The sequence below is a fragment of the Ambystoma mexicanum genome, chromosome 2q, assembly GCF_040938575.1.
Source record: "Ambystoma mexicanum isolate Mex_15411 chromosome 2q, UKY_AmexF1_1, whole genome shotgun sequence".
Lineage (NCBI taxonomy): Eukaryota > Metazoa > Chordata > Amphibia > Caudata > Ambystomatidae > Ambystoma > Ambystoma mexicanum.
This window is the reverse complement of record NC_090924.1, coordinates 249506566-249534478: the sequence shown is the minus strand read 5'-3', so window position 1 is coordinate 249534478 and position 27913 is coordinate 249506566. Positions and strand designations below refer to the sequence as shown.

The 27913-nt window shown below is 51.6% G+C and overlaps 1 protein-coding gene across 10 annotated transcripts in view; it reads left to right on the top strand.

Annotated features, from left to right (window-relative positions):
• The window catches only part of SUN1 (Sad1 and UNC84 domain containing 1), a 1235850-nt gene that overhangs the window by 944579 nt on the left and 263358 nt on the right, over positions 1–27913 (top strand). The window lies entirely within an intron of this gene.

Below are 27913 nucleotides of genomic sequence, written 5' to 3'. Positions count from 1 at the left end.
CTGGTAAGTAAGCAGCATGGTCTGCTGCAGGTAAGTCCACCCAAGCATCTGCACACATATTATGAGCCCGGCGCTTCCAGTGCCGGGACCGATGATTCTGATGAGCCTGGTGCCACCGGCGCCAGGACATGGTCCAAAAGGTCCCCGTGGGGACCGGCTGGTGCCTAGGATTAGGGTTAGGGGCCTGCTTCCAAGGACGTTGGGCTGGTCCTGGCTCCTTGGAAGCAGTGATCATGACATCGCCCTCAAACTATTCCCAACCCTCCCTCCCCCACTCTCCCTTCAACTCCCTTACCCCCGTCTCTCCCCTCACCTCGAACAACCCCCAACACCCTCAACTATTCCAACTCCCCTCCGTTGCCCAGCCCCATCCCTGGATCTCAGGCTATCCCGCATCTAGCCCTTTCCCGGTATAACCGCTACTCGGAGCTCAGCAGGAGGATACCGTACTACCAGTATCTCAACTAAACTACCTGGGGGGGTAATAACGTGTCCCTGGTGCTGTTTATATTGCGCCGCACGTGCATCTCTTGCATTGAGCTAACGGTCTGCCACTCCACTTTCATCACTATTTTTAACTTCTCTCCCGGATATGTTATAAACGTATACTATAGTCAAGTCCCAAAGTCTCTTTCTTATACAACATAACAGCTCGGGGAAGTACAGAATCACTTATCCGTTCCGCTCTCCGTCCATTTGTATGTGTCCAACCATTCTGCCGCATCCTCCGGAGTCTCCAAAAAGAGGATCTTATTCTTGTGAAACACCTTAAGCTTCGCTGGGTACATCAACATGTATCTGTAGCCTACTTTGCGCAGCCTCCTCTGGATCGCCCTGTAGTTTACTCGCCGTCTCTGTACCAAGAAGGTATAATCCGGGTATGCCGTGATGGTTGCTGATGCTCTGTTCATTGTTCCCCCTTTATGAAAGTGCTCCAGGATCTTCTCTCTGTCCTTGTTATTCAGTATCTTCGCAATGATTCTGTGGGGGGGAGGGGTCCCAGTGGTAGCCTCCTAACCAGGGCTCTGGCCGCTCTCTCCACTGCGAACCCTTGTGTGAGGGCACCCCCTGTGATTTCTTGTAATAGCATGGTCTCGACGTAGTTGGTTGGGTCTGATCCTTCCTCCCCTTCCGGGAGCCCCACTATTCGTATGTTTCTTAGTGCCTGCCCTTCCGCTTCTTCAGCCCTATTCTCCAAGTTACGCACTTGCTGACGCAGTGTATGTACTTCAGTGGCGTTCACTGTGCAGGTGGCCATGTTTGTCTTCATCTCTATCTCTAAACCACTTGTGCTTTCCGCCAGCGTCCTCACATCCTGTCGTAGCAGATTGACGTTCACCTTTACTGCGTCTATCTTGAATTCCAGCTAGGTCTTCAGTGCAGCCATTGCAGTGTCAAGCTTAGCTTCCCATGATGCCTTAAAGTGCGCAATTGCCTCAAGTATCTGCTGGTCATTTCCTGTCGGGGCTATTTCGCTCTGCGTGTGCTGCCCTTTGGTCTTGCAGACCTCTTCTGCTTGTGGTGATTTCGTGACCTCCTCCATCATTGACTGCGTTCCCTTAGTCTTGCCCAACCTGGAGGCCATATTGTGCCTGGGGTGGTCTCTTTGCTCGGGGTGGGCCACTGCACAATATCCTAGTGCATCCCAGCGCCCCGCCCTGATCAGAAACTTGTCTACCAGAGGGTGACTGCGTGATGTGCAGAATAAGGTGTCTCACTTCATGCGCACTCAGTTGCTCTTCCGCTTCAGTGTGCCTCAGGTGTCTCAAACACTGGTCTTATAACTTGTCTCCACTATTTTTATATCAAGGGGCCTGCAGCACATGCGCCTTGTCTTCCTTCGCTCTTATATCGGTCTCTGTATTCCTCAGCCATCTCTTTGGTCTTATGACTGGTGCCTGATATTTACTTTGCCTGGTATTCTGCCCTGCATGGTGACTTTACCTTCTCACCGCCGCTGCACCCTCGCCACTGGCTCTGCTGTCACCACACTGTCAACTTCTTAGCTCTCCAGCATGGGGTCTGGCATGGATTCACATGCTCATGAATATTCCCCGTCGTCAGGCTGGGAATCCTCGGTAAAGAAAAAATCAGTATCAGTTTCGTTTCTGATCTGTCTTTCGTAGTAGTAACCAATCACTGATCTCTGCGTCATACTGACCACAGCCAATGACTGCCCTCTACCTAAGCCCCGACTCTGGCAGCCATCTTCAGATTTTTACCGCAAGTTCAAGTGTTGGGAGTCCTCGTGCTTAGCTCTCGAGCTTTTACTGCTTGTTTCGTGCTTTTTCAGGTGATTTTTCTCATTTTTCGGTTAATCTAGCCTCAAGCTCCACCGTTTCTACTCCCGTTAACGGCTACCCGTTGCAGGATTTTCCTACGCCCCTCAAGGGTGAAGATTTCGTCGAATCAACTTCTTGGAGGATTCCAGAAGATTCGCGGCCTACTTCAAGATGGCCCAGGATGCAAGTTCGTCGCCCGGACCCAAGCTGTTTCGCAGCTGCCCTGGATGCGGGCTGCAGAATGTGTTTAAGGAAGACGAACATTTGCGATGCCTCTAATGTCTTCATGGGGACAAGACTCATGTAGAAGAAGGACTGCCAGTTCTGCAAGAACTTGTCGGAGCGGACCATGAGGGACCGTCGATCCCGTCTCGCAAGCTGGTTGGAGAAGGGCTCGACTGGTGAAAAGAAGAAAGGGTCCGAGTGGGCTTCTAAGTCCTGTGCGGGCGCCCCGGCGATGGGGGCCCAACACCAGGCTAAGCGCCGCGAGTCCGCTGGCTCCGGGAGCGCCGAAAGGTCGGGCTCTTCGGTCGCCAGGCAGGGCGCACCTTCCCCGGCACCGTCAACCATGAGCCAACACTCCGGTTCGGGGAAGAAAAAGTCCGAGACCCCGGGTAAGCTTCGGGAGAAGCCCCGACCGATCTCGGAAGAGGGGGGAGTGAGGCGTCGCCCCTCCCCCGAAGGAGAAGGCCCGGGACGCACCTAAGGTGGTGAAGGCCCCTACCCAGCAGGCGAAGGCCTCTATCGAGGCTATCGCGGCGACTCTGGCCAAGCCGGCAGAGACACCGCCAACAGAGACGGCCTCTGGGACTAGAGTTTCCCTGCCGCCAAGGAGGGAATCCTCTTTTCAGCCCATTGTCGTGGCCGCCATGATGGAAGAAGCGAGGGGGGGCACGGTGCCCTCCTCGAGCTCGGAGTCAGCCTCGGAGGAGGAACTGACCGAGGCCGTGAGGAACCTCGAAGTCCAATTCGAGAAGGTTCGATCCCGTCAGGAAGATCCTCGGGAGATAACCGAGGAAGACGACGATGGTGAGGAAGAGCGGCCTTCCCTTCCGGCGCGGCCGGACCCTAGGCCGCAGGATGGCTCGGCGGCCATTTTGTCTGCCATCCAGTCCTTATGCTCTGAGATAAGGACGAGATTCCCACGGCCCAGGCCGGAGGACCCGCAACCTGGCCCGTCGGGAAGTCCTCAGAACAAACGACGGAGGACCCAACCCTCTCCTCCGCTCGCCCCCCGTGAGGCCTACAGTTCCCTCCTCATCCTCCCACGAGTCGGGAGATGACGGTGCGTTGGGCTCGATGACGGGTTCTGAGGGCGACGACGACGGAACGGTTCTCCCGTCGCACGGGCCTCGCCGCCCGACGAGATTGGCTCATTCCACGCCATGATCGCCAGGGCGTCTGAATTGTTCCAGCTCTGCCCGGAGGAGCAGAAAAAGGAAGGTTTCCTCTATCAGCGCCGGGAGGCCAAGAGGAAGACAGTCATCGCGGTGCCCCTAATCGATGACATCTGGGAGGAGGGCCTGTCGGTTCTCAAAAACCCCTCCACGGCACCAGCCAAACGGGACCGGTACGAGAAGAAGTACCGGATCCCCGAAACCGCTCCCCTGTGCCTCAGGGCCCAGCCAACGCGAGACTCGGTCGTCTCGGCGGCTAAGAAGAAAGCGGCGGGGTCAGGAGCCTCGACGTCGAATTCCCCGCCGGACGGTGAGGGAAAGAAGTTGGACGCCATGGGGCGGCGGGTCATTTCGTCGGCGGCGACGACGATCAAAGCGGCCAACGCCCTGGCGATCGTGGCCCGTTACGTCGGAGCTCTGGTTTAAGCTGGCCCCCATATTGGACTTCCTGTCGGACGACAAGAGGTCCGAGGCCCTGGAAATACTGCAAGAGGGCGAGGTGGGTCGGACCACGCCATAACGGTGGCAACCGATATTGCCGATACCAGGTTCCGCCAGCTGGGCAACGGTGTTTGCCTACGACGACGGGGTTGGCTTCGGGCGACCGACTTCCGTCAGGACGTCCAGACCAGGGTGTTGGACATGCCGTTCGACGGCAGCAACTTGTTCGGGAAGGCAGTGGACGAATCCCTCCAAGCCATAAAAACGGACACGGAGACGGCCCGCGCCCTAGGAGCCCTTCAGCAACGACGGCCCTTTCAGAGCTCCGGGGGCAGACAGGGTGCCTCCAAGGGATCCAGCGGTGGCTCGTCGTCCTACCGCCAGGTGGCATGCTCCTCGTCTCAGGAGGCCTACAGGGGTCGCGGCAAGCAGGGAGCACCTCTCCGCCGTCGGCAAGGTGGCCAGGGCTGCAAGGCCACCACCTCCAAGCAGGACTGAACCGGCCGTGGTCTCGGGCCCCCACCGAAGCACCCCGGTGGGAGGCCGGCTGGCGAATTTCATCGGCGTGTGGAAGTCAATCTCCACCGACCGTTGGGTGCTGGATACCCTGGCAAGAGGACACTCTATTGAATTCCTGAAGAAGTGCCCTCACGTTCCACCTGTGGCCAGGAAGGAAAATCACATCCCGCAACTGCTGTTGGAAGTACGGGCGATGCTCAGGAAAGGCGCCATCGAGCTTGTCCCGAAGAGGCTCCGGGACGCAGGGGTGTACTCAAGGTACTTCCTCGGCAGGAAGAAGATGGGCGGCTGGCGCCCCATCCTGGACCTTCGTCGTTTAAACAAATACATCAGATCACAAAAGTTCAGGACGGTCACCCTCCAGCACGTACTGGGACAGCTGGGGGAAGGCGACTTTCTATCGTCGTTGGACCTGGTGGATGCATACTTCCACGTTCCCATCCTCAAAAGTCACCGAAAGTTCCTCAGGTTCGTCGTCCAGGGACGCCACTACCAATTCAGAGCACTGCCGTTCGGATTGAAGTCGGCCCCCAGGGTCTTTACCAAGTGCCTAGCACCAGTGGCGGCGCGGCTGCGCCTGCAGGGGATTCACGTCTACCCCTACCTGGACGACTGGCTCATCCGCTCAAGGACGAGGGAACTCGCCTTCGAACACACTGCGAGGACCGTCCAGCTACTCTCAGAGCTGGGATTTGCCATAAACTACCCAAAGTCCCACCTGGTGCCGTCGCGGGTGGCCCTGTTTCTGGGAGCGAAGCTCGATACAGTGAGGCGCCTAGCGGCCCCGTCGGAAAAACGGACGAAGACCATTCTAGGCAAAGTGCAGCGCCTGCTAGCCACGGACGTGGCCAGGGTGAGGTCCATCAAGTCCCTCCTGGGGATGATGTCCTCTTGCATCTACCTGGTGCGCCTCTGCAGACTACGGATGCGCCCTCTTCAAGAATTTCTCGACGCCCGTTGGATGCAGGCAACGGGCACCTTCGAAGACAGGGTCCCCCTCAACGAGGTGTTCCGGCGGGCGATCCAGTGGTGGGGCGTTCGAGCGCACCTCACGGCGGGCAAGGACTTTCAGACGCCAGCGTACCAGGAGACAGTGACGACGGACGCCTCCCTGGAAGGTTGGGGCGCCCACACCGGAGATCTCCACGTAAGAGGCCTCTGGCTCCCGGAGGAGAGGCTCCTGCACATCAACGTCCTGGAACTCCGAGCCGTGTTCTGGGCTCTCAAATCGTTCCTCCCGTCGCTCAAGGGCAAGGTGGTGCGGATCTTCACGGACAACACCACGACAATGTTTTACATACGGAAGCAGGGAGGCACCAGATCCCCAGCCCTATCGAAGGAGGCACAGGATCTGTGGCCCTGGGCGGTCGCCCAGGGGATGTTCCTGGTTCCCTTCCACCTGGCAGGAGAAAGCAACACCATCGCCGACTCGCTCAGCAGGGAGCTGCGCGTGTGGCACGAGTGGGAACTGCGCCAGGATCAGGTGGATCAACTCTTCCGACGATGGGGCAAACCCCAAATCGACCTGTTCGCAACAGCGACGAACTCGAAGTGCAAGAGGTTCGCCAGCAGGTTTCCCCAGCCAAGAAGCATGGGCGATGCGTTCTCGTTCCCCTGGGACGGCATATACCTGTATGCGTTCCCTCCGTTGCCGTTGCTGCTTCGACTCATCAGCCAGCTCAAGAGGTCCCGGTGCAGGATGATCCTCGTCGCACCGGCGTGGCCGAGGCAGATCTGGTTCCCGGACCTTCTGGACTTGTCAACGTCCCCTCCCATCACGCTGTCGGCGGACGCGGACCTTCTCTCCAGAGAAGGAGGCGCCATCTTCCATCACGACCCGGCGTCGCTGAACCTGCAGGCTTGGCTCCTGCAGCGCTAGAGTTTGGAGGCTACAATATACCGGCCGAATGCAGAGAGGTTCTTGCAAAGGCCAGGGCGTCCTCAACTCTCAAATGCTACGGTCATAAGTGGAAGAGGTTCTCTATCTGGTGCCGAGCACAGAAGGTCAACCCCCTTCGGATTACGGCCCCTCAAGTGCTGCCGTACCTGCTTTCGCTGGCAAAGGCTGGGCTAGCCCATGCCTCCATTAAGATTCATCTGGCGGCGATCTCCAGATATACCAGAACCACAGGATGGATGTCCCTGTGGTCCCATCGACTGGTAAAAGAGTTTATGAAAGGACTGTTCCGGTTGTTCCCGCCGGTGAAGGCCCCGGCGTGGGAACTTAACGTGGTGCTGACCAGGCTCATGGGGCCCCCATTCGAGCCGATGCACTCCTCACCGATGAAGTTTGTGTCGTGGAAGACTGCATTCCTGGTGGCCATTACCTCCGCACGACGAGTGGGAGAGATCCAGGCCCTATCCTGCAAAGCACTGTACTTGACTTTCCATGCCTCGAGGGTGGTGCTTAGGACGCACCCCTCCTTTATGCCCAAGGTGCCTTTGGACTTCCATCTTAACGAGCCCTTGGTGTTACCTGTTTTCTTCCCGTCTCCTTTGTCGCCGGCCGAGAGGACTTTGCACTCGCTGGATGTGGCTAGAGCGCTGAAGTTCTACGTGGACCGCACGAAGAGTTTCCGGAGGACATCACAGCTGTTCGTGAACTTTGGACCTGTGAATCAAGGGAAGGCTCTCTCGAAGTCTTCTATTTCCAGATGGCTCTCCGGCTGCATCATGCACTGTCATCGGTTGGCTACCCGACCGCTGCCAGGCCGTCCGAGAGCCCATTCGACCAGAGCGATCGCTGCTACTACGGCGTTCTTATCTGGTGTGCCCCTGCTGGACATCTGCAGGGCTGCTACGTGGAGGTCGGCGCACACCTTCACGAGATTCTACTGCGTCGATCGGGATTCCAGGGAGGAGTCCAGGGTCGGCCAAGCAGTGCTGCGCAACCTGTTCGCCTAAGGTGAGCCTGGTAAGAGATGCTTAATGTTGAGTTTTTTATATTGCTTAATGTTGAGCCTTTTGCCACCTCCCGTGGTTGTGCATGTGTGTACTGCTATTTATTCTTATATTCATGAGCATGTGAATCCATGCCAGACCCCATGCTGGAGAAGGAACAAGTTACTTACCTGTAACTGTTGTTCTCCGGCATAGGTCTGGCATGGATTCACATGCGAACTCTCCCGCCTACCCCTCTGCGGCTCGTCACTTGGTCATACTGCCTCTTCACGTGCTACCAAATCTGAAGATGGCTGCCAGAGGCGGGGCTTAGGTAGAGGGCAGTCATTGGCTGTGGTCAGTATGACGCAGAGATCAGTGATTGGTTACTACTACGAAAGACAGATAAGAAACGAAACTGATACTGATTTTTTCTTTACCGTTGATTCCCAGCCTGACGACGGGGAATATTCATGAGCGTGTGAATCCATGCCAGACCCATGCCGGAGATCAACAGTTACAGGTAAGTAACTTGTTCCTTATGGTCCATTTGATAAGGTGCTGTGCCACCCCTTCTGTTTCTGGGTTGTTCAAAGGCGGTTGGGGGCACTACAGGCTTGCACTGTGGCAGTTGTGCCACTACTGTACCTCCCCCACACTGTCCTTACTGGGGGCCATCCGCGCCTGCACAATCCTCTTCCAGCTCCTCATCACCTGCACCTGTGCTTGATTGGCGTACACTGTTGCACCGTCTGTATTGTTTCTATAATACAAGACCATAGTGCGTAATCTTTATTGCACTACGGTGTTCATAGCCATGTATTCCCCTGCTACCAGCCATTTCCCCGTGTGTTGTTGCAGCGCTTCGTGTCCACACCTCTCAGCCAACTTGAGGCTTCTGCCCAGCTCGCCCAGCACTGGTGAATACAGTCCCTCAAACGTATTGTGAGGTTCCCCTCCTTTCGCTCAATGCAAGCGTTTATATCATGTCTGTTTCACTATCTGCAGCCCGACCGCTGCCTTCCAATACTTGTTACAGTACCCCTTCTACTGCGATGTTGTCTGATGTGTTCACCGAGGGGCTGCACACCGCCGCGAGACCTCAGCGGTCACAGTGGGCTGTGTTTACATTGCGCCCTTCTGCTGGTCTGTGCCTCTGCCAACTCCATACTAATGTTGGAGCCGCGTGCGTATTATCGCTGGCCTGCCTTTCCCAAAGTGAATCTGCATGGCCTTGCTTTCCTTCTGTGGCACACCGTCTCGGTTCCTCTGCAGAGCAACACTGCGCCCGATCCCCGGTGTGTCGTCTTCAACTTCCTGCCTTTCGGGCCAGCTCCATCCCAGAAGCGGTATTACCTCCTACTCCGCTCTTGTACTGAGCCGCTAGACTCTGAGCAGCCTTCCGTTTTTCAATTAGTCCGATCCCCAAGTACCTGCTGTGCAAAGACCGTTCCTATCAGGCTGTTGTCCGCCTCTTCTCCTTTCAGAGTCTCTGCCTCGCGGTCCGGTCCTTTGTTACACGCCAGCCGCCACCTTGTTTGTCTTTGTATCTCGGACCCCGCAATCATCTTCAGCTCGCATTCCGGCATTTCTATGCCCCTCATAATTCCATCCATGTTGTGCCACTTGCCTTCATGCATCTGCGGTTGCAATCTTACATTTCTCAGCTGCCTCGGAGTGTCTTTAAACTACAAAATCATAGAAGGATCAGCAGGAGTGCATTGGGCCCACGTCTTCCTCCGTGGCCATGTAGCCACGCCCCCCGCTTCCTCCCCTTCTTTCTTTCTTCCTTTCCTGTCCATCGTGCTTCCATCACTCTGTTGTCATACTTTATTTGTTCTTCTTTCATCTCTTGCTCCTCCTGTCGTCTGTTCTCGTCGCTCTCTGCTCTTCCTTTTCTGCTCATCTCTCAATCTCTTCTCTCGTTCTTTATCCTTTCTTTCTTGTTCATCCTGGTCTTCTTTGCCTAACTTCCTTGATACTTTTCCCATCGATTTTAAGTAAGATCTGTCCTCCCATTCATTCGTCCTTCTCTCCTTTCCATCTCTTAATTTGCCTGTCTATTTCTGTCGACAATTTTGACCGCTCACTCCTTTCTTCTTTATCTTGTATGATCATATAGATCTCCTCTTTTCTCTTATTCTCCTCTGGACTATCGTCACTATTGTAAGCTGGGGGTTCACATATCTGATATACCTCGTCGCCGCTTTCAACTCCTTCAAAGGGTACACCCCTATTTCTTGTGTGCTAGCGCCTTTTACATTGGGCGAGATAAGGGGAGCTGAAGGCTCAACATCTTACTCCTTTCGCTGACTATAGGAGGCAGGGGGCAGGGGGGCAGGATTTCCTGCAGAGGCATGCAGCTGCTCTCTACATTATGCATTGGGGTGGATGAGGCATTGCGCCTGAATGCATACTATGCAATTTACAGTGGACGTCAAGGATTGTGTCCTGGGTTTACCCATTTAGTGGATTGACCTTTACCATTCATCTGTGGAAGAGAAATTGACAAAGAAAAAGGCTAGCTGACAAACAAAAATTGCTGGTGATCCTTTCTAAGCCTACTGCAAACCCTTTGTCAGTCAATGCAAATTGGATCAGAGATCCAATCATTTGGTGGTTTCAGGAAAGGAGGTCTAGACAACCAAAAAGGCCATCCAGTATGCATAAGCAGAAGCAACCGCACCTCCTTTTCACCAGCCTCTTACCCAAAACAGTGAAGTTGTCTAGGTTCCCAGTTAGGGGCAGACTGGCTCGGCATTTACGGCACTGGTATCACCTATTTGAAGAGCCCTGACTCATCTCCCACCTATCCCCTCCGATGCTGGTATCTCTCCTCCTGTCCTGCAGCTAGCTTCTACAGCACTGCTCAAGGAAATTGCAAGGTGTTCAAACAAGTTCCCTGTTCACACAGGGGCAATGGTTTCTTTTACAAGGATACTGCTACGTTCAGTCCCCTTTCCTCCATCCTCTGTGGACGTCCCCGTACTGCACTGCCTTTTGCACTACAGAAACGTGCACTTCTCCAGCATGGGGTCTGGCATGGATTCACATGCTCATGAATATTCCCAGTCAGGCCGGGAATCCTCGGTAAAAGAAAAAACGGTTTCTCTTTCACTTACAAACTGTATTTCTCCTCTAAACCAATCACTGAGCTCTGGGTCATACTGCTCCCAGCCAATGACTGCCCTCTCCCTAAGTCCCTCCTCTGGCAGCCATCTTCAGAGTTTTACTGCACGTTCAAGTGTTGGGAGTCCGTGTTTTTTTCTGTGAACTGATCTATGTTTTTCACGCTTTTTCGATAAAAAGTTTGAGTTTTGTCAAACCAAACCCATGTGCTCTTCCTCTACATCAGCTGACACGCGGGGATCCGTTCATCTGTGAATTTCAATGCCCCTCTAGGGCAAGAATTGTCAATGTTTTCATAGAATATTCCAGGAGGCCATCGGGCCTACTCCGCACTCCGGACCATATCGGAGGAGGATGAGGGAAGCTCCCTTTTCAAGCTCTGCTCCAGCTGCGGACTGTGGAATGTGTTTGTAGAGGACGAACACCTCCAGTGTCTTTTTCTCCATCCGGATCACAAGGAAGCGGATTGCGAAATTCTGCCTTTGTTTCTCCAAACAAACCATGGAGGATCGTCACAGTAGGCTGGCGGCGTGGTTCAGCGCCAAGTCCTCTGCCCCGTCCGGCAAGCAGGGGCATGCCTCACCCGGTCCAAAGAGCGGGCTTCTAAGCCCTTTGAGGGTGCTCCATCCATGGAGGCCAAAGACGAGGCCAAGCACTGCAAGTCAGTTTCTGTCAGGGGCGCCACGCAAGCGGGTCTTGCGACGAACACGGCACGCTCATCTTCACCATCTGCCTCCATCTCCAGCCATCGCTCCAGCTCCTCCTCGAAGAGGAAATCGGCAAAGCCATAGAAGACAAAGGCGCAGGGAACGACGATGACCTGCCTCAGAAGGTCCAGGCAGCCCAGGTGAAGTCGTCAACGATAGTTGGTGGCGGTCGCCATCTCGAAGGCCAAGGGGGCTGACCCAGGCAAGGTAGCCCCGACAGTGCCCAGAGTATCTCTGCCCCCGAAACGGGAGGCATAGGCCGAGCCGTTGGAGAGGACACCGGAGAAGAGGATGCCGTCGCTGAGCCCGACTCCACTGGATGCAAAAAGTGCGGGGGGTAAAGGAGGCCTCAACCGAACTCCAGGGCACGAATATTTCTTCCTTGGAGGACCTGGCGTCCGTTCAGGACGACGTGGGGGGCGACGATGGAGGTGACGACACGGGGCCCAGTAACCTTACTGCCCCGATCCCTCCGAGGGACGTGGACATCTGTTCACCCCTGCACACCCTGGTGTAGCAGATTCAGAAATGGATGCCGATGACACTGATGGCCCTGGACCAAACTCTGGCGAAAAAGAGAAAGTGGCACCGTACGACGCTGCATCAGCTTTGACACGTGCCCTCCCTGCCCCAGAGACACAGGGACGTGGCAGAGGCGTCAAAGTCAAGGTGGCCAATGCCCCTGTAATCCTGGCCAGATACGAAAGGGAGCTGTGGTATAAGATGTCCACACTGCTGGAGTTCCTACCCGACGACAAGCGGGTCCTACAGGAGGGGGGAGGTGGCTTCGGACCATGCCATCACGGTGGCCCTGGATGTCGCGGACACAGGGTTCCAACAGATGGGGGAACGTGCCTCTGTCATCGTGGCTGGCTGAAAGTGTCCAACTTTCGTCAGGAGGTCCTGACGAGGGTTCTGGACGTGGCCTTCGATGGGGACAACCTCTTTGGGAAGGCTGTCGATGAGTCATTGCAGGCCATTAAGACTGACACTGAGACGGCCTGTGCCTTAGGCACTCCAACACCGCCCGTCCTTTCGTGCCTCTGGCATGAAGTCTGGTAGATCGTCGAAAGGTTTTGCTGGGGGGTCTTCTTCGTACCGCCAACCTTCCCGTTGCACGGCCCAGGAGGCCTACAGAGGCCGCTCCAAGGCTTTCAGTGGAGGTGGCCGATGACATCGCTCCCAAGGCTGCACGCAGGCCCCGAAGCAAAATTTAACCGGCCAGAACATCGGGCCCCCAGCTATGCACCCCATTGGGTGGCCGGCTGGCTGGCTTCATCAGCAAGTGGAAGTTGATCTCCACAAACCGATGGGTGCTGGGTGCTCTCGCCCACGGACACACTCTAGAGTTCCAGCAAAAGTGTCCACGGATACTTCAGCACATCCCTCAGCTCCTGCAGGAAGTACGGGCCATGATAAGAAAATTGGCGATAGTGCTGGTTCCAAAGCGACTCCGGGGTTACATAGTCTACCCCAGATACTTCTTGGTAAAGACCAGGAGCTGGAGGCCCATTCTAAACCTGCAGCATCTAAACAAATACCTCAAGTCCCAAAAATTCAGGATGGTCACATTGCAGCACGTGCACGGCCAGCTGGAGGAAGGAGACTTCTTGACGTTGCTTGATCTGGAGGATGCATACTTCCACATCTCCATTCACGAGAAGCATCGGAAGTTCCTGCGCTTTGTAATACAGTGAAGGCACTACCAATCCAAGGCCCTCCCCTTCGTATTGAAGTCGACGCCCAGGGTGTCTACGAAGTGCCTGGCACCAGTGGCGGCCCATCTGCGTCTAGACTCATCCGGGCCAAGTCAAGGGAAGTAGCCGTCGAACACACAGAGAGGACCGTCCGACTGCTGACACAGTTGGGGTTCTTCGTCAACTATCCAAAGTCCTGCTTGATACCATTGCATAACTCGCTATTCCTGGGGGCCAGGCTCGACAGTCTCCTGCCTGGGGGCCCCCTTGGAAAAGTGGATAGTGGCCCTGCTGGGCAAGGTGCAACAGCTGTTGGCACTGAAGACCGCCAAAGTGCGGACCATCAAGTCGCTGCTCGGCATGATGTAGTCATGCATCTACCTGATCCGGCTCTGGGGGGTGTGGATGCAACCCCTGCTGGAATTCCTGGTTTCTTGGTGGATCCAGGTGTCCAGCAGCTTCACAGACAAGATTGCTCTCGACAAGCAGTTCTGTCGAGCAATAAGGTGGTGGAGCGTGCGCTCCAACATCGCTGGGGGCATAGGTTTCCAAAGCCCCTGTACCGGGAGACTGCCACCACAGACGCTTCCTTGGAGGGCTGGGGATGAGAGGGATCTCTACATCAATGTTCTGGGCCCTCAAGTCGTTCCTTCCATCCGTCAATGGCAAAGTGGTGAGGGTATTCACAGACAATACTACCACAATGTTCTACATCAGGAAGCAGGGGGCACCAGATCCCCAGCGCACTCTAGGGAGGCGCCGGACTTGTGGCACTGGGCCGTCACCCAAGAGATGTTCCGCCTCCCCTTTTCACCTGGCGGGAGTCCAGAACACCATCGCCGACTCCCTCAGCAGGGAGCTCTGCTCCTGCCACTAGTGGGAACTTCGACAGGATCAAGTGGACCACCGCCTCCTCCAGTGGGGCAGACCCTAGATCGATTTATTTGCGACAAATTCCAAACCAAAAAATTAGCAAGCAGGATCCACCAGCCGAGGCGCATGGGAGATGCATTTTCTTTCCCGTGGGAAGGCATGTTCCTGTACACGTTCCCTACGTTGCCTCTCCTGCTGCGAGTCTTCAAATGACTCAAACGGTGCCGATACAGGGTGATCCTCGTCGCCCCGGCATGACTGAGGCAGATTTGGTACCCGGATCTTCTCAGCCTGTCGTCGTCACCCCCAGTCAAGCTGCCAGTGGTTGCGAATCTGCTTGCCAGAGAAGGAGGCGCAATCCTGCATCACAACCCAGGGTCGCTGAACCTGAAGGCTTGGCTGCTGCAGCCTTAGAGTTCGGAGGGTACGAGTTGCCGGCGGACTGCAGGGAGGTCCTTGCCAGAGCCAGCGCGTTGTCGCCCCTTATGTGCTACAGGCACAAGTGGAAGCGAATTGCGACGTGGTGCCTGGCACAGAAGATCAATCCTCTAAGGGTTGCGGCCCTGCTGATTCTTCCGTACTTGTTGTCCTTGGCCAAGGCGGGGGTGGCGCACGCCTCTATCAAGGTGCATCTGGCGGCTATCTCCGGCTACACCAGGACTCCAGGACGGTCTTCTTTGGTCCCACCGTCTAGTCAAGGAGTTCCTAAAATGACTGTTTGCATCGTTCCCGCCTGTGAAGGCGTCTATCCTGGCATGGGAACTCAACGTGGTACTGATGAGGCTCATAGGGAGCCCCCTTCGAGCCTATGCATCAGGCCCCTCTCGTTCCTCTCATGGCAAACGGCTTGCCTCGTGACCATCACCTCTGCCAGGAGGGTAGGTGAGATCTGGGCCCTATCCTGTTAAGGTTCCGTCGGAATTCCACCTCAACGAGCCTTTGGTGTTGTCTGTGTTCTTTCTGAAACCTTTGTCTCCGGCTGAAAGGTCTTTGCACTCACTGGATGCGATTGCCCAGAAGTTATTCGGACTCTGGGGCATTCAGGAGATGGGTCTATTCTGCACGGCCAAAAACTCCAAATGTCACAACTGTGCCTCCGGGGGGTTGGGGGGAGCGGACCAAGGAAGAGCCTAGTAGGAGATGCATTCCCGAAAAGCTAGTCAGGAATAAAAGGTTATGCATTTCCACCAACTCCTCAATTAAAGAGTCATGACCGAATTCAGAGCCTCCGAAAACTGCACATTAATCTTGATAGCGCTTCTGTGGCCCTCCACACAGTGATTCTCTGACCTACAGAGCAGGGTCCGCTGAAAATGTCCAAGAACATGACCACGCAGGAAGGAGGGTTAGTAATTCACCCGAATCTGCAAGCAATTGAGCTTGCAGCCTGGCTCCTGAAAAGCTAATGTTAAGTCAATTTAACCTATCGGAGGACAATCTCGATATAATCCAAAGAGCCAGGAAGGATTCCATGAGAGCTCAGTATAAGAGCAAGTGAACAAGATTCTGTCATTGGTCGCATCAGCAAAACACTACACCTTTGTTTGGATGATGTTACTGTCCTTCTTGGCTTATTTAGTTTGCTCATGACTAAAAGTAGATATGCATGCAGGACCAATCTGGATGCTCTTGGAGGGTACAGACATTCAGAGCAAATTCTTTTCAGAAGGGTTTATTACCGACCTGGCCATGCTTGCAGTCCATGCTGAGGGATGCATCTGAATGCCACATGTGAACGAGTCACAAAAGGTTTAACCAGACGCCATAAAAGTATTTACAGTTCTGCTTAAGTTGCCATGCCCATGGCTCCAAGACTGAACAGGCTACGGTTGTGAAACCATCAGAGTAGAAAAGGCAGCACAAGATAGCGAGAACCAAAAAGTGCATTCTCTTCTGAAGCAGCACTCTTTGAATCACCTCGTTGCCTGACCTGGAGTCTTTCAGGAAGTCTGTGTTGGCCCCCTGCTGCTTGTTTGCTGCACAGTGCTGTGTGATAAAGTTCCCAAAACTGTACTCATTGGAACCATTCTTTGGGCCACTATTGCCACCAGCATCACACACCCGTTCTGGCATTGAAGGAAGCGGGTGAACTACAAATAAATCTAAGTATGTATCTTTCTTCTTATGGTTCTATTGGTAAAAAGCATATTTTTTTTGCTGAACACTGAAAAAATCCGACAACCGTACCGCAGCAGTCATTTGCACATCAGTCTATAATACTATGTTGGGGAGAATCCTCATGAATGTGCTAATTGCCTCTACCTTGGAGCCCACCAGCTCCTTTGATAAACTTTGGGGCTTTGAACTTTTTAATTCTGTTTCTTTTCTGTGTTTATTTCTTTGGTTATGGAGTTTTAAGATCACTCCGTAGACATCATTTCATGTGTGTTACACAGCACCCTCAGTGCAGTGACACAGGGATGTCTTTTTAGACTTCCAAAAGGTTTAAATACCTTCTCTGGGACAAACTACTGTTTCCCATAGAATGTAAGGTTAAATTGACTTTACTAGTCTTTTCAAATTCCTAGACGCAGCACACACTATCTTCCTATAGAGTGCTGGGGGGGGGCTACCTAGTATCCCCTGTATCTAGAAACTCATGTAGCAGTCAAATGCTACCCTTTCCTATCGAAATGGCTGGTGGCAGTGGTTTTACAACAAACTACCATGATTTTTCCTGACCGCGCACACCAGTAGCTAAAAACCGCAGGAGCCATGTTTTACAAGATGACGCCTTAAGCCCCTTTGTTTAAACCGTTCCCGATCATCTTTTTTCCCAGTTTCTTTTTGGGAAGGTCCTTCTAAAGTTTGTCTCTGTGCTCCAAAGCAGGTTTGGTCCCTTTGTTGGTACGCCTTTGGCGGGCTTCAGGACTGAAGACTGCCTCTGGCGCCTGAGTGTCTGGAGTGGGCAGGAAGGTGCCCGAAACCCCCTGTGCTTAGTCTCCTAGGAGACCCAAATGCACTCTGGCGTGATTGGATGGCTGACTGTCCGGCAAGGACAGCCACCCTGCTGGGTGAACGTCAGCTAGGCTGGAATGAAAGGGAGAAAACTGTTATAAAAGTTGAGTCTCTTGGACTGGAAAGCAGAATCGATCATTGGAACGAAAGAACTGAAGACGAGCTTGAAGAGGATGGCTGCTGCAACTCCTGGACAGTTGGTTTGCCCGGTAAAGCACTGCTGCAGGTCCGAATCGCTAAGTTCATCTTGACAGAGAAGCCCCTTCAAGAACTATGGTGGGACCAATCAACTCGTAAGCCACCTGGATACCATTCTCGGAGCTGGTTAGGTTTAACCAGGGGGGAAGGACACCAGCTTGTGTGCTTGACGACAGCAACTTGAACCGAAGATCTTCAATTTTGCCAGCTTGTTTGACCCTTGCAGTGCCGGAATCCCACATTGTCCTCCCTCTTGTCCCCACGACTGAGGCTCAGGAACAGTGAGATCTGCAGGAACTGCCAGGAACCAACGTTTTCAGCTGCATCTTTTTCTTTATACTAAGGTACTGTGCCAACCAGATTGAGAGAACGTACCTCTCGCGGTGAAAGTCGTGAAACTTTCCCAACTTACAGGCCTAATCAGACTTTACCGTTTACTACAAAAACTGCTCTTTGCCATCCAAGACACTAGCCCATTGACTTTGGCCTAGGCCTCTTGAACTGATTCGAGTCCTCTAGTGAACTGAAACTATTTGCACTGCCTAAGAAAGTATTGGTGATCTATTCTATTAACTTGTGCCTTTTTACTCCCATTCAAAGTAACACAAATGCCATTTTGCTCCTATTTCAGGGGAGGCTAATTTACTCAGAAACGTATTGGTTTGGTATTGAAGTGTGTCTGTGTGTAATATTAAGTTGCCTCCTTCTAGTGAATGTTTTCTAAATGACTGTGTGATAAATGAATAAGTGTTTTACCAAGAAACCTTGAGTGTAAGTGTCTACTAGTATCACTGTGATTGTAAGACCTGTGTGTAACAACCTTGTACTGCTCACATTCCCTCTTGAGATAAGCCTGGCTGCTCAGCTCGCTACAAAAAACTGTGTAGTATAGACTTATACCAAAGGTTGGTTTTGCTTACACCTGTAGTCCTTATTGTATGTGGTGGTCCCATACTGCATGCAATTCTGCCTAACAGGCTATTTTCTAATAGAACCATAATATAGCTTTATAGACCTGCAGCGAGGGCCGTACCCGGCGTTATGGGCCCCGAAGAACGAGTTATGAGGGACCATAACACCCGGTACGGCCCAAGCTGCAGGTCTATGAAGCTATTAGAACACCCTTAGTGTTTCATTACAATACATGAGAAATGTTTGATTGCAGGCTGCTATTCACACCAGTGTGCGCGCAGCGGGTTGATAACAATAGGGCACATGCCCACCTCTGGAAGCTGGGGCTGGCAAATTGTACGTGTGGGAGAGGGGCGGTTTGAGGGGGGGTGTTGGAATTCATTGGCTGAACTGTGAATTAAGCGCTATGCTCTGCTATAGGCTTTTTGAATGTGTGTGGTAATAACAGAGGGTAGAAGCACATTGTGCTGTGCTGGAAACAACCAAGAAATACAGCAAAAAATAAAATATATTTCCTCCCTTCTCCCCCATCCCCCCCCTCTCGGGGGTCATGAACATTAATGACCCGATCTGCTACATCTCCTATCCCCCATACCTCCCCACATTCCCTTCGTCCTCCATGCATGACTCGCAAAAAGAAATACACTGCACAATCAACTTGAAAATGTGCAAAGTTTTCATTTTTGAACTGGCACCCAATAACTTTTCAAAAAGTCTCTTTGCTTGTTTCTTTTATTCGGGCGTGAGAGCATCGGATCGCATCTCAAAGTATGATAGCACAATTTGCAGATGACATAAAATGCAAAACGTCCGTCGTATATCAAGCGCACTATCTTTTTTATTTACGTGTGGAAGTCTGCTTCCTTGATGGGGCAGGGCCCCGCCAGGCATGCTGCGAAGGCAACACGGCACACAAAACATTAACTGTTTCAGTTCCGTGTGCCGTGTTGAAATCAACTGCTGCCCTTTCGTTGGTAAGCTTTGCTTACATTTTTCCGGGCTCTAATCAATCTGTGGGCTATACCAATCCGTATAACCCGCAGATTGACCAATCAGGAACGTCAAACACCCTCTAGGGTGTTCTAACAAGAAAGATACATACTTTGTATTGGGAAGTTAAAGTTAAGAAAGCATGAAAGAGAGCAATTGACCGTCTGCTTAAAAGATCACGTATTTGTGTCGGGTATTTTTTCAACACATGTGATCCTGTTTTTAACATGATGATTCCAGATTTACACTTTAACAGTGAACACAGATTCAGCGCTGATGCTGGTCTAGGATCTGAAATGCATTGGCATCACACATGTAATCTGTTTGCCTTGCTTTTCACTATGGAATTAAAGTACTTTGAATCATTGATGATGTAATCGCGTTTATTTTCTGTGCCTTATGTATAATGTCTCAAACACCCATGGAACCTTTTATTGTAGATGCATTTGAAAGGTCTTCCTTGACCTACTGGTAGAGTACACAGCACTGTGGCAGACCCCCAACCCCTTTAGTGATGTATGTGCAGTTTTAGAGTGTCCTTGGACCACAGACAAATTCTCTGTAGTACCCCACATTTTCTCTATGTATTCTTTTGAATAATCAGTCTGAGTTGGCTCTACAAGCAGTGGTGCCCACCTTATCCTCTATAATCGATGGAGGTGAAGCCATATGCTCCCCTTGAGCACCTTCCGACACAAAGCATAATCAAAGCACAAGTAGTGCTGGCACGCTGGCTGATTCTGGAAACATTACTCATCCTGTGAAGGTGTCAAGGCTGAAAACCTTGCCTGTTTTGTAGGGCATTTATATGGTTTATTATGAATAAGGATGTATGCATGAGACTTTATAAAGCGCAAACCAAGGAAAAAAGCAATCGAGCGTGGTGCAGTGGAGGGCAGGGGGGCGCTAGCTTGAGGGTTTGAGGGTAGAAGTACTGTCTGGTTCAACTATCTGGGTGTTCAATGAAGAGCAGAGTAGTCATTTACTTCCAGTATTGGTAGGGATGTGGCTTGCGGGGTGAACATTCAAGTGTTGGGACCAGAATGCGACATGGACTTGTGGGCACTTGTGAGCTAGACACAGATGGGGAGGACTTATGTTGGGCCCTCAGGAGGCATGTGGGTTGGATAAAACCCCCAAACTAAATTAGATTGCTCTTATCTGTACTCTGTCATGGTTCTTTCATTATAGTTATGCATAAGGTGGCTAACTCTCATGGGCTGTCCGTCTCTGTGGCCTCTGACTTTAGAGGCTCACAGACTTGTTCTTATCCCCTTCAGTGAGTTGTGTCGATCTGTATTCAAGGCAATTGAAACGAAGCAGAGGTGTGCTCCTGGGGATCCTTAGTTCCAGATTACTGACCCCATTGCAGAGCCTTTCCTGGTCTAAACCTTATTTGAGGTTAATGTGCGATAGAATTCTTGCAAGCATGCCTTTGGACATAAGATCTAAATGTTTCACCTGGGGCTGCCTAGGTATTTGCCATTATGGAATGTGATCCTTGTGGCTGCTCAACATGTTCCCAAAGAGCTACACATGCCTCTGCTGGAGTGGAGAAAACTTTGTGGTTGGTTACATTCAACAGTTTTTACTGCTTGCGATCTTTGCTCGGCCCTCCCAAAGTGAGAGGACCAAAGTGGTGCTTCTTTTGCCTCAGTGGAAGTTCTAGTTCAGCTGAAAAACATATTTTCCTTGTTTTTAGATAGCGCATATAACGTGTGATAGATGCTGTTTGTTTTTAGCAGTTTAGCAGAACCCAGGCCTCTAGAATCTAATTTGCTCAATTTCAGCATTTTAGGAGAACCTAGGCTTTATACATTTGAAGTTACTTTAACTTAATTGTATCAATTGATTGTATTTCGTGTTATTAAATTTCAAAACTACTTTAAACACCACGTTTTAAGTATCTGCAACCGTTGTACTTTAACCCGTTAATTTTATGACCCTCTGCTTGCCTGTTACACAGTCCGTTGCACAGCATGCAACAAAACTACAATTCCCTGCGCAATTGTAGTCCTTCTCGCCTCCGTATATGCTGAACAGGCATGTGAGCCCTGGCGAGTGTCTGGTTGCAGTCTTGAATACTAGAGTAATGGCTGTGCAAGGTCCTCTCTGCGTGGTATTTTCGTTTGTGAGTTAATTTCTTTTCTCATTTAAAAATGTGTGGCCAGCTGTGAAGCCTCCTACAACATCATAAGGGAAAAGTGATCGGTATTAGCCCAACTGGGGAACTCGCTCAGACATCGAATGCTGCAGACTGCTAATATTGTTCTCTCATAACCATAGTTAAAGTACAACAAAAATGAACAAACTTCCCTGCATTTTTCTCTCCTTAATACTCGCTCTTTGGTTAAGCATGTGGTCGAAGTCTTGTCTGACACCGCCTGTGATCTTCTGGCTATTACTGAATCATGACCATCTGATTCTATTTCAGATGCCGCTACGTTGGTTGTTCCACCCGACTACACTCTATTAAGGGCAGATCGTATTGGCCGCAGATGGGGAGGGGTGGCTATTATTGTCAATATATGTATTGACATACATATAAACGCCTACCCATCGCTTGACAGATGTGACACTTTAGTGGCAAAAATCTAATTGAAAGCAAATTACTGTTTGACTGTTCTCATATACCGCCCACCTTCTATCGTTTTTGAAGAGCAATTTCTCAGCCTTGTTAATACTGTGACCAAGGTCTCAACACGCCAGTGATTGTCATGGGTGATATCAATTTTGTGGGCAGATGACCATAGGGATATACATGCAGTTTCTCTTCTCTGTACCCTTGATGCAGTGGGCTATTCCCAACATATACAAATACCCACGCATGACGGACATACCCTTGATTGGGTCCTAACCCATCAGGTAGCAGCTTTGGACACTGAAGTTATTGCCTGTCCATGGTCAGACCATTCCTTTATAAAATGTACTCTTGCAATACCCCTTCTTAACTCATTCAGAGAAAGTACTAAGGATAAAATGTTTGTGATCGCACGGAACTTAAAAAAGGAAACGCCTGCCATGATGTGTGCTCAGTTACAAAACAAACTGCGTCCTGTAGACACCTTTAGTAAGCCGGATGAGCTAGCTGAACACATTATGGATACACTCAGTAACATTATGGACACACTCACCCCAAAAAAGTGCACGTTAGTTAAAATTAACTCTGAGTGCTTGGTTTGGAAATACCATTGTTGTCTCTAGGCATCTTAAAAGGAAAGGGGAGAGCGATTGGCGATATTCCCCTTCAAATGCAACATTGGCTGTTTATGAACGAGCAGTAGCTGATCTAAAACAAACTATCATTGATTCCAAAACCGAAAGCTTTAATGACCGAACCACATCGGCGGATTCCCGCTCTCTTGAACTTGGAGGTAACTCACTGCCAAATCTTAAATGTAATAAAAACACAGGTTGGTGTCAAATGATTAATGACGAATTCAATCACAAAGTTATTGGACATCAACATGCCATTGCTACCAAACAAAATAATCTTTGCCTTAAAAGTAATATTAATTCTCACGCTATTTTAGGCCAACGAGGCTCAGAAGTGAGAGAGTAGCCACCCCGCCCTGTCTTTGAATTTAGTCCCTGTTCAGAGGCTCAAATAAAAAAGATTGTCCGGTATGAAGCCCACCACTTGCTTGGGGGGGAAAGTTGCCCAGCCAGCCTATTCAACGCATGTATGGTTACACTTGCCCCATGGGTTAATCTGTCCTTTGGGTTAAACTGGTCAATCTGTGCTTTGAAGAGACCATCGTTCCTATTCTGCTTAAGGAAGCATAGATCACTCCTCTCCTTAAGAAAAAGAATCTTGATCCTAATAATGCAAAACATTATCGACCCATTACGAACGTAGCGTTCCTGCTAAAAATCTTGGACTATGCGGCCTACGTTCAACCAAGGGACTTCGTAGAGATCAATAACCTCCTCAGTCCCAGACAAACAAGCTTCAAAGCAGGATATGGGACTGAGTCGGCACTGTTAGATCTTAAGTCTAACATTGTGGGTATTGTAGACCAAGGCAAGCCAGCATTGCTGATGCTGTTGGATTTGTCTGCCGTGTTCGACCTGGTAGATCATCCATTGTTCTCCAGGTTGAGCACCCAGACGCACTGTTCCAGCAGTGTCACCCAGTGGATTGCTTCTTTTTTGGGTCCACGAAATGCAAGAGTTGCTGTGGAAAATGCCAGCAACTCAATTACATCCACTACTTGTGGCGTCCCTCCTGGATCCTGTATTTTGCTGCTACTTTTTAACATTTATACAATGTCTTTCTTCGATCTTTCAGATGACCTGGGTGTCCAAAATACAAACTATGCTGACGACACCCAGGTTGTCTTTGAATTACCAGGCTGATATACCAAAGACATGTCGGCTATCAATATGGTATATGAAGCAATTCAGGAGTGGATGTACATTAATTCCTTAGCACTAAATGCGGTTAAGAGTTGCTGATTATGGCCTCGGGCAAAAAACGTTGTGAATTGCCATCAGAATTTGAAGGTTTCCTCATAACTGAGAAAAAAAAATCAATGTATCTGAGAAGGTTAAAACTTTGGGTATTATCCTAGATGCAGAATTGTCAATGAAATCGCACGTAGCCCAGGTTTGCGAAGCATGTGGATATGTCACGAAACTTCTTCACCCTATTCGTCCCTATATTTCTCAAAAAAACTGCTTTGTACTTGCCTCTGCCTTGATTAATTTACGGCTAGACTATTGTAATAGTGTGTTATTAGGAACAGCAGACTCCAATATCCAGAGTCTGCAAGTTACACAAAATGGGGCGGTGAGAGTGGTGTGGCCTTTCCCGAAAAGATAATTTTAGAAGCCAGAAGAGGTCTGCACTGGCTCCCTGTCAAACATTGGATCATGCATAAAGTAAAATGTCGCAACATTGTGGCACCACAGTATTTGTCAAATCGCCTCACCACCTTGTCCCTGGTCGTTGTTTACGATCCCACGATCCTTCAAAGCTATTTCAGCCAAGATTGTAATTAAAAACTTTTGGAGGTACTATGTTTGACTGTGAGGCGCTGACCTTCTCCCTCACAGACTTTAAGAGGCTATTAAGACTCTCTTTTTCAATAAAACTCCTGACTTGTCATTCTAATTAGCTCAACATACTCTCCCTTGATTCTTGTGCAGATTCCTTCTCCTTGTTGTGTTGCTGTCTTTGTCTTGTCATGATCAAGCGCTTTGAGACCTATGTGCGATGTAGCGCTCTACAAAAATGTAATCAATCAATTTAAGCAAGGACTGCTGTTGAGCGACTGGTGATGTGCTTGTACCAGATGGAACTACTTCTTTAAGTGGGTTTGACCGGGTGTGCATTTTGTTGTATGTGTAGTTCTTGTACCAGGAGATAGTCTGTGTGCGGTGGAGGTCTCTCCAGAGTTCCGGAATTACTTTAGGGTTTCTTTCTGGTGTAGCTTAGTTCCTTGCGTTTAAAAGAAATCACAAGCCAGGGATCTTTTGTTTACTAGTTTTCTCAGTATCTGGTACCTTTGCCTTTTTTTGTCTGGTCTGCACTTTGCTGAATAAGCACAGCTTACCGGGAGCCAAGGGGTTCTTGATGGGGCTTGTGACTCAACTGGATATGCTGATCCAAGGAAAATTGCCATTATTTAGTTCCTTCTGGATGTTAAATTCCTCATTTCAGCAGTTACCTGGGTAAACTTTGCTGTCAGCAGTTCATTGACCAGCAGAGCTTTCTCACAATTCCCCTTCTCCTGTCCTTCAACAGTGTCTTCAGGTTCAGCAATGCAAAGATGCAGACCCTTTGTTTATAAGAAGCATTGGGAGCTGAATTGCCTCCTACATCATGTATGTGGTGGTCTGTCTCACCCAACGTTTGCCAGCTTTTTTACTGAGCTTTCGTTCAGGTGTGGATTCCGGTTTGAGACAATATTTACAAATAAGGCTTGCTCAGTTCGGCCTGCTGTAGCCCTTGGTTACTGGGGCTGACATCCATGAACATATATATTTTTGCTTTGTTGTATTTCTGCAAGCAGTATCCATAAGTCAAAAATGCATTGCAACAACGCATCAGTTAAAAGAGCATAACAAATGGAAAAGATAATAAATTGGCTAATAGAACCGCCATAAAATGTTTACCACCTCATAACCGTTGCCAGACTCTATTAAAACTGGGAATTCTAGGGCGTGGCCTGGAGCCCCAGCGATGAGGCAGCTCCTTTGATGGCCTCCGCATGGGCCGGCGGCTACACTTCAATATTACTGGTTCCCGCTATGTCCACCGTATGGATTTGAGGGTTCCTGGTTGCAGAAGATATGGAGCACCTACCGCAGCAATCTGGGAGCATAACGCTCTCAGGATCACTGAGAACGCAGCGAGGGAACTCATCATCTGCGTCCTTCAATTCGACCCAAAATGGTGGCTGCATCTCCACGGCTCGTTTCCAGCAGCCAGCTGGCAGCCTTCACCGGCTTCGGACCTGCCTCGCGGGGCGAGGTCCCCCAGTGCACGCTAACAGAGCCTAATTGCCGCCGCTCTTCAACTGCACCCGATGCACGGGTGGGGGCAGCCTGGATGCCCCGCCGGTTCTGAGCCCAGTTACAGGGAATCCCCCTGATGTGGCGCACCAGCACCCCCAGCCAGCCTCCTCCCCGGATTAATTCCCGCGACCTACCTGCTACCAGTGCTCCGGCCCCTATTTACTTAAGCCTCAGACCGAGGAGAACCCCGCGGCTCTCCTGACCCCCCCCCCCCCCCCCCCGGGACCGCGACTCAAGCCTCTCCTGCCTCCACCTATGCGACCCGCAGGCGTAACTCCAGTGCCTGCTCCACTGGGAGCAGAGGCAGCAAACCCGCAATCGCTTGGTGCCCTCCTGGAGGGGGGCCCCCGACCACCATCTGGGGACGACCCCGGCACCAGAGAGGAGTGCCTTGGGGAGGGCATCCGGGGAGAGAGCCATCCACAGCTGAGGGCGCCTGAAAGCGCCTACTGAGAGCGGAACCTCTACTTACAGCCACTGATTCCGCAGCTCCATCTGCTGCTCGGAGCCCTTGCCTAGCACGCACAGGGGCCCTCTGGAGACCTAGCACCCTCCACTTAGCCCAACACAGGGTCGCCTCTGCAGCCCTGACCGCCACCTGCCTCCCTTCAGAGGACCCCCTCTCGGTGGGGGTGGAGCGGCCTCTCCGTAGCCCACAACAACGGCCCCCCCGCCTGCCTAAGCTTCACCAGCCCTCCCCTGGGCCCCAGACCTCCCGGATCCCCCGCTGCTGCTTGCCTAAACCTGCATTGACGCCTCCCTCTGCTTCCTGGGGTGCCCCTGCCCACCTCCCACCCTCATCAGTTGGGGAGGGCCTGACTCCTCCGTCTTCTATCCGGACTCCTGCAGCAAAGGGTGAGTCGAGAGCCTATAGCCATCTCACATCTGAGAGCCCCGCGCCCCCCCCCCTCCTATCAAAGCGTTACCATTACCCCACTGTGGTGGGGAAGCCTACCCTGCCTGCTCATTTCCTGGGGCGCCCTGCCCCCCCCCCCCCCAAACTCCTGCTGCTGCCATCCATACATCCCGTGGTTTTTGACAGACATCTCGAGACTGCCAGTGGATCAACCAGCACCCCACCCGCCAGCCTACACGCTGACCTTGGGCAAGCTCACCAAGAGTCGCCCCCCCCTCCTAGAACCATGGCCAAAGCTCCGAAACCATCTAAAGCCACGGACTTCTCCATCATGATGCTGGCTTCGGAGAAAGGAATGAAAGCAGAACCCCCGAAACTTAAACCCCAGAAGGCTACAGAGGATAGAGGGACCCTTGCAACCAAACACAATCTCCAGGCCTTCATGTCCGACATCAAATCAGAATGTAGATCCTGCATGGCGGAACTCACTGCAAAACTAGAACAAACAGAGCAACGGGTTAGTGACATCGAACACAGGATGGGGGAGTCCGATGAACTAGCCCTGGAGCATTCTAACTCTGTAGTGGAAGTGCAACGCACCATCCAGACCCTAATGGACAGAACCGAGATCCTTGAATTCAAACGGGAAGATATGGAAAATCGCTCCTGACGCAATAACCTGCGCATCCGAGGGGTTCCTTCATCGATCTAAGACAGTGAGCTCCCCGAGTACGTGGGCAACTTCTTCCAGTCATTGCTGCCGAATTTGGACGAGGCCCAGCTCCTACTTGATCGCACCCATAAGCTACGCCCCTGTCGAGGAACTGACTCAGACTCCCCGCCCCCACCCCCAGAGGTAATCACGAGAGTCCACTTTTACACCACCAAGGAAGCCATCTCGGCGATTGGTCGCTCACGCAATGAACTTTCTTTTCAGGGCTCCCCACTCCAGATTTTCCAGGACCTCACCCCCCTAACCTTGCAGAAGCACAGAATGCTGCGTCCACTCGCACTCTTCCTCCGAGACCAGCAAATCCGCTACCGGTGGCTATTCCCCACAGTGCTACAGTTCTCGCACAATGGCACCCCACGCACCATCAGCCACCTCGACGATGCAGCGTCAATCTTGCTCCCAGATTCCCCTGGGGGTGCGGGGTCGTCCCCCAACCCCCGGCCGAGCGTGTCTCGACCCGGGCACAGCCTCCCCCAAGTCGAGACACGCCCCCTGGACAAGAGTGCAGAGAAGCCGCAAACCGAAATTACCCCTAAACGACATTCCTGAAGTCTGCATAGTGTTGGAACCATTTAATCTTCCTTGAGCTTGCTGCGGACCCCATGCGGTCCATACCCTCCCCCAAGGTGGATGTCATCATGTTACCCTTGGAGAGAATCTCAACTGTGTTGGCCATTGACAGCCTGCGTGGCGTGGGGCCCCACCGATAGTTTAAAATCGGTTCCCCTCCCCACAATGTTGGCCCCTCGTTGGAGGCCCAAGTTGGAAGTTCACGCCTCCCGTTGGAGGCCACTTAAAAACCCTTAGCCTCAGGAGAAC